Here is a 6483-nt window from a genome sequence, read left to right as displayed (position 1 = left end):
GGTGGTCCGAAGCAAATAAAGGTTCCTCCCACTTAGAGGAAGCCCGTAAGTCCTGCCCATTTTTTATGTTATCAAGCATTGGAAAAGTAGGAGGTCCATAAGAAATGAACCTCCTACCTCTCATTGAAGACAGTCCTGCCGTATACTTACATATGTATTTTAATCAGCCGGAATAGCGTTGAAAATTAATTTTATTCATTCATATCTATTACAGTTACACAGTGTGCTATATGAAAATTTGAGGTGGAATATTTACAGCTGTTTAAAAAAAATCGGTTTATCAGAAAATTTTAATGCTACACAACACAAATAAAATAATATTTGAATGCAAAAAATGATACAGTTGACCTATACAGTCCTTGGGAAAACTGACTTGACAGTTGTGCAGCAGACAGTCATGGACATCACCCACAAGATGGGTATACTGCATAAGGTCATTGCGGCATACCCTGGATTATGTAAAGTTGAGTGGAAGGAAAAAGTGTAGCAAGCAAAGATGTACAAGAAGCATGTAGCCTTAAAATAATTATGAAGCAAAGCCTGTTCAAGAGTTTGGGGATTAATCAACAAGGTTGAAAAAGTGTATCAACAGTTACCATACTACTTATTGAAAGTTACATTGTCACATCCCAGTTAAGCCACTCCAGAACCACACAGGAGCGTCTAAAGTCAGTGGTGTCCAACAACACTGGTTGTATCATTCTTTTCAATAAACCTTTCTCTGATTTGCTTGGAGAGTTTGTTTCAGGAATAGTGATTAACCAGTGAATTGAACTGGTTCTTTATACTACAGTCACTTGAGACACACTCAGTCTTTGCTTTGACATCAAAGATTTCTTTGTATTTTTTTTTTTTTTTTGTCAAAAAAGTCACATGTGTTGCTCAATCATTGATTTGTAAAAGCAATAAAAGGAGTAAAATACCCAACGGGGTAAGTACTTTCTATAACATTGAAAATTGAAATTGCAGAATAAACTGAAAGAATCCAAGACATGTTCAGTTATACACTTATAGAAATGGTTTGCTCTCCATAGCTCTTTATATCTTCATAAAAAATGCAAGAACTGACCAAGCTATATTCTAAAAAGCGACCCTTGCATTCCAAGTGCACTTTATATGATCTCAAAAGTCATATTTTTCTGGTTTCTAGCTGAAAAAAGAGGGATTGGAAACCCCCCGCCAGTGCAGACTTTGAATCACATAAAGCCTTTGGTTAGAGTTCAGTACTTACTCTGTCTTTTCCTTATTTGCTTGTTGTTAGTCCTGTTTTCTGCTCTACCTGCATACTTAGACTTAATTTCCTCAATATCTGACTGGTCCCGTGTTCATTTCCTCCTCTAGAATTAAGTCTTCCCTTGATTCCCTTCCCTGTACAGCAAATAATCCTCTCTTATATTAAGTTTAGTTTGTCGGTCCCTAATTTTGTTGTTTATGAATCATCTGCTTTTGAAATGTTGTTTGTTGTTAAAAGATTTTATAAATTCCACTCCCGCTTGCCTGCGCAGTTTTGTTTGCATATAAATCTTTTGTGATGTTTCCTTTAACTTTTGCGAGACATAAAGCATAAAGAATTACAGTATATTCCATATTTATTTGCAAAAATATTGAACTCGATCCAAAAGCTACTGGGGTTCTTTGTGTAACTTTACAGTTACACAAATAACTTTAATCAGTACTTAAATCATGTCAAAAAGTGATTTTTGACATGATTTTTCCAAATATCCAAAAAACAAATAACTATAGTTGATTTTGAGAAAAATGAAAGTGATTAGTTTTATTAGTACCAAATTTGGTGATCTATTTTGGTTTTCAGCAAGATCAAATTTACTGTCTTTCTGACAACATTTGGCTTCACTAGAAATTAAAGCAAAATTCACGAGTAAGCATGATATTTACTCATGAGTCTGAGTAAGTATCAGACTCTTGAGTAAGTGTGATACAGCTGAGTCTGCAGTTAAAATTATTCCTGCTTGTCTGTAGAATTTTTCCATCGACTTTTAAATGACGACGATTAACTGTCTCTATGGCTTAAGTTTTCAATAATTTCTCTCTCGTTCTGTGACAGCAAAATCTGTTTTATCTTCAGGTATGACTCCATAAACAACAAGTTATGGATTTTCCCATGAGTTTGCCTTTTATTCAGCCTCTCTGCTGTGAAGTTGGAGTGTTTGCTTCCAAACGCTTCAAAAAACAAATATTAAAAATGAAAACTAAGAACTTTTGTGTGGGATTTTGAAAGGTGTCCAAAGCTTGTTACAAAAACTGAAAAGAAAATAATTTCAAGGATTGTAAAGGAAACATATGTGTTTGCAGAGCACCTGAAAGCACCACGGAGAGGAAGGGTATATTTGTCAAAATTTGGCCCCTGTTTTTTTCTTCATTGCCTTTGAAATCTTAAGATAACAATACACTGGAAACATGGAGGAAGAAAATCTGAAGCTGAATCTAGTTTCATTTTTATTATTAAAACATATTTACTCAACTTATTTGGGAGAGACTTTTGTCCATTAAGGGTCTTTTCTGTCCTAACAGAATAACATATGAATCTAGATGCAAGGATAAAACTTACATGATGCACATTGTCAAAGCTTGTATCCTGCAAGATCTCACAGAAATCAAAAGAAAAACAATCATGATAGCAGAGGAGGAAGAACGCCTGCATTCATGCAGTAGCAGAGACGTAGAGGAAAAATGGCAAACTCCGAAACTGTTTGTTATTGCTTGATTTCAACCAGCAAATCCTTTGAAACACCAACAAAAACAATAACAGCCATATTCCTGGAACAAAGGAGCAAATACTCTGAAGGGTAGTATTGTGTCGTAAATCAAACGGTCAGGATGGCTGTCATATGGAGTTCAAGTCTGGTCCTTTGTGAACAAAGCCTTTACGTATAAAACCGCAATATGGAGTACACACTGCAGGATGTTGCAGCCTAAGTTTTCTGTCTGTCGTACTTTTCAAGAATCCTCTCTGACATGATTTATATTGTGTCTGCAAATGATGAAAAGTCGTGTACTGCCTGAAGATAAATGTTACATTAGGTATTGGATGCACAGAAGTTAGATTTTATACAAAATTCAGCAACTGCGAGCCAAAGAGTATAACCAGACAAAATTCTCTTCAGTTACAACAGGTATTTCCAGACAAGTATAACTGTCTCACAGAAAATAAAACAAGTAAAATGACAATTTTACATGTTACTTCTTTAAGTAAAATGACAGTTTAGAAAAACTGACAGCATACAATGCAACCATGTTTGCTGAGAGGATCATTAGGGATTTTCCTCCATCCAGACTTTACTAGGGTAAGAAAAAGGTTAGCTAACATCTCTGCAGACCCCACACATCCTGGAGACTATTTAGACTTTTACCATCAGGTTGGCACCACAGAACACTACTTGCTAAAACCAATCACCATAGAGACAGTTTTCTACCCAAGGCTGTGTTTTTATAAATGCAGAATGCCGAGATTGATACCATGCATAATTGCACTAATTCAACCTCATCTTCCTCTTTTGTAAAATACACATACATACAAGATATTTTTATTTTGCCTTTTTAAATACTTATATTTTAACTTTCTTAACTGAGAGCAAAGCAGGACGTGCACAAACTTGGTGAGTAAGGCTGATTTTGACTCTAATGCTTTTATATGCAAAGTAATAAAGAGGTGCAAGTACTGCTTCAGTCTTCAATCAGAAAATGGAATGAACAGAACTCCGTGAGATGTTCAAAATTCGGGATATTGTTTTTCAACCCAACCCTTCTTTAAACCTTTCAACAATATTTTCTCTGAGATGTCTGCCATGTTTCTTGGTCTTCATAATGCTGTTTATTCACTAATGTTCTCTGACAAACCTCTGAGACCTTTCCAGCTCTATTTATGCTGAGATTAAATTACACACTGGTGGACTATTATTGCTAACCATGTGTCTTTGGGAGACGATTGGTTACAGTGGATTTTCTCTAGGGGTATCCATGAAAATGAGTTTGAAAGAAAAGGCACACAATCATGCATGACTTTTACTTTTTGCATAGTTCGTCTATCACATTAAATCTCTACAAAAAGCAGAGGGTTTTTTGGTATCTCGTGAAGAAATGTGCAAAAGTATTGGTGGCATGAATGTTTTTGTCAGGCACTTTAACATCATTTCAGTTTGAACTGATTTGTGTCATGGATGCGAGACCTTCAGATTCTCTCTTTGCAAGCAGGTAAACATGGTGAGATCAAATGCACCGGACAGTGCCCAGGATAATTTTCTCATGACTCAACAGGCGGCTCGAATTCACCTGTTCACAAAGAGAGTCCGCACCTGATCTGTGTCCTCATGCACGTAGCCTTCCTTGCTTCGCAGTGAGTCTGTCTTTCTTTGTGCCACTAATGCTCTTCTCAGGACACTTTTCTCTAACTTTTCAGAGTATAATCAGTTAACGTGAAGAGTGATTACACAGAAAGGCAACAATTCTCTATGAAAAAAAAATATTATAATTTATAATGCTTTTCTTGTTTTTGTGCACACATGACAGTTATGATGCGGCAATTATGAGCAAAAGAAGAACTTTACTCACATGGGGAACTTCTCCTTAAACAATATGCTGAAAGCAAAAAGCAGTCAACTGTAGAGTTAAATGGAGAATATAAAGCTGATTTCATCCACCTTACCTATATGTAGGGCTAGGTAGAGTGATGTTTTGAACATTTGCATGGTAGGTTTTTAGCAAATTTAGCCAAAATTTGTTCGACATCAAAACTCTACATTTATACAGTATTGTTTTCCACCAGAATTGTTATAGGAACACATGAGATCGTCTACCTGTACAATCTGTGCTCAAGTCTTCAAATATCAAATATACTCAACTTGTAAAACCAAAGTTCTTGACTTTATGCTCCCAATACTTGGCATTTCTACTCCTTTTTAGTGACGTTTCTTATGTATTAAAAAGATCCTCTTATTCAAAAGCTTGTGTTGTCATCGTTAAGTCATCCTGAAACTGCTTAACTGTTTATTCCTGGCTGTGTGTTTCAGGTTGCATTAATATATAAAGTTGAACTATGACTAGGAGACAAGAGAGGGTGTATTATTCACAAAGGTGAACAGAATAAGGATTACATTGTTGCCTGACTCACCTGCTTGAAAATAAATATAGGCATGTGCTTTGGTACATAAGACTGAATAACAAATGTTGTGATTCAAACCCAAATTGTCCAATTTGTGTCCACCGAACATGAATCCACACTCACACATGCTCATAAGGTCAGAAACAACAAATCAGAGTCAGAAGGAGGGCCTTAGGCATTCTTCAGTTACACTCAATGGGGTATGGTTGCCCCTAAATATACTAATTTGTATTAAATTGTAACATGTACATTTCAGTGGTTATAATAGTTATTATTTTATATGCATATTTTGTTTGTAGCTGTCTTTTCTTGGTTTTGTTCTTTCATCTTTCTGCAGCTCTAGAGGCAGACTTGTAGTGTGACTTGTGTTCTCTACAAGCTGCATTCTTTCCTCCACTCCTATCATTTTTCCTTTTAAACTTTTCCCCTATCTTTCTTCCTTTAATTTCTGTATCTGCTACATCTGAAATAAACCCAAAGCAATTTTTGATAAAGTTTCATATCAACTCGAACACCATGGTGAAAGCCAAAATGCTCAACTTGTGGAAGTAAATCTGTTGGGCCTCACCTTGACACTCAGAAAAGTACTCTGAATGCCACACTGCAGGACAGGACATGTTAAGAAGATATATGTCATGCTCTTGGGCAAGCTCACACCCTTACTCTGTTCAGCAGGTATTGTTGTTCAATGTGCCGTAGCTGTGCTAATGACGCAGAAACAACAGAAAAATTGCAGATTTCTCCAGTTGTCAGCAGGCTATGCAGTGAAGGAAAAGTAATGGATGGAGAGCCATAGCACAGCAGAGAGCAAAGGTGATGAACCTGTAAGGTGTGCTTGTTCAAATTTTCTGAGAAAAGCCCAGGGTTTTCTCAGAACCCCCTGCTGCAACTTTAAATATTAACGAAAATATGGAATCTGTGGTCTGTAGCTCTTTCCACCTGAGGTTGGGTTTCATGAATTTTAGATCGAAGGATAGACCATGTTAAAATTCTAGATTTGGTTTTGTACTCTCTTGACTGTAGTATGTTAAGGGTGATGAGAGAGATATTTACTTTCTCGGAGCAAACTCCATCCATCAATCCATCTATTGTCCAAACTTCCTATCCCTGCAAGACCACAGGAGGCTGGTGATTAAATCCAGAGGTCATTGGGCGAGAGGCAAAGTACACCCTGGACAGGTAGCCAGACTTGATTTGTTCATTTGCATTTAGTGCAAGACTGGCACTACTGGATCCATTCTTGCAGCACTCAGACAGGAAATGGGCCTAGAGAGTTGGGGAGAAAGGCCCCAAAGTGCAAAGTTGGAAACTGAGATCTTGGAATCAGAACTTTTAAATTCACATTCAGTTCACGACCCATTGTA

The sequence above is a fragment of the Xiphophorus hellerii genome, chromosome 20 (genome assembly GCF_003331165.1).
Source record: "Xiphophorus hellerii strain 12219 chromosome 20, Xiphophorus_hellerii-4.1, whole genome shotgun sequence".
In the NCBI taxonomy this organism is placed as follows: domain Eukaryota; kingdom Metazoa; phylum Chordata; class Actinopteri; order Cyprinodontiformes; family Poeciliidae; genus Xiphophorus; species Xiphophorus hellerii.
The sequence above is the reverse complement of the archived record's forward strand: the minus strand, read 5'-3'. Positions refer to the sequence as shown.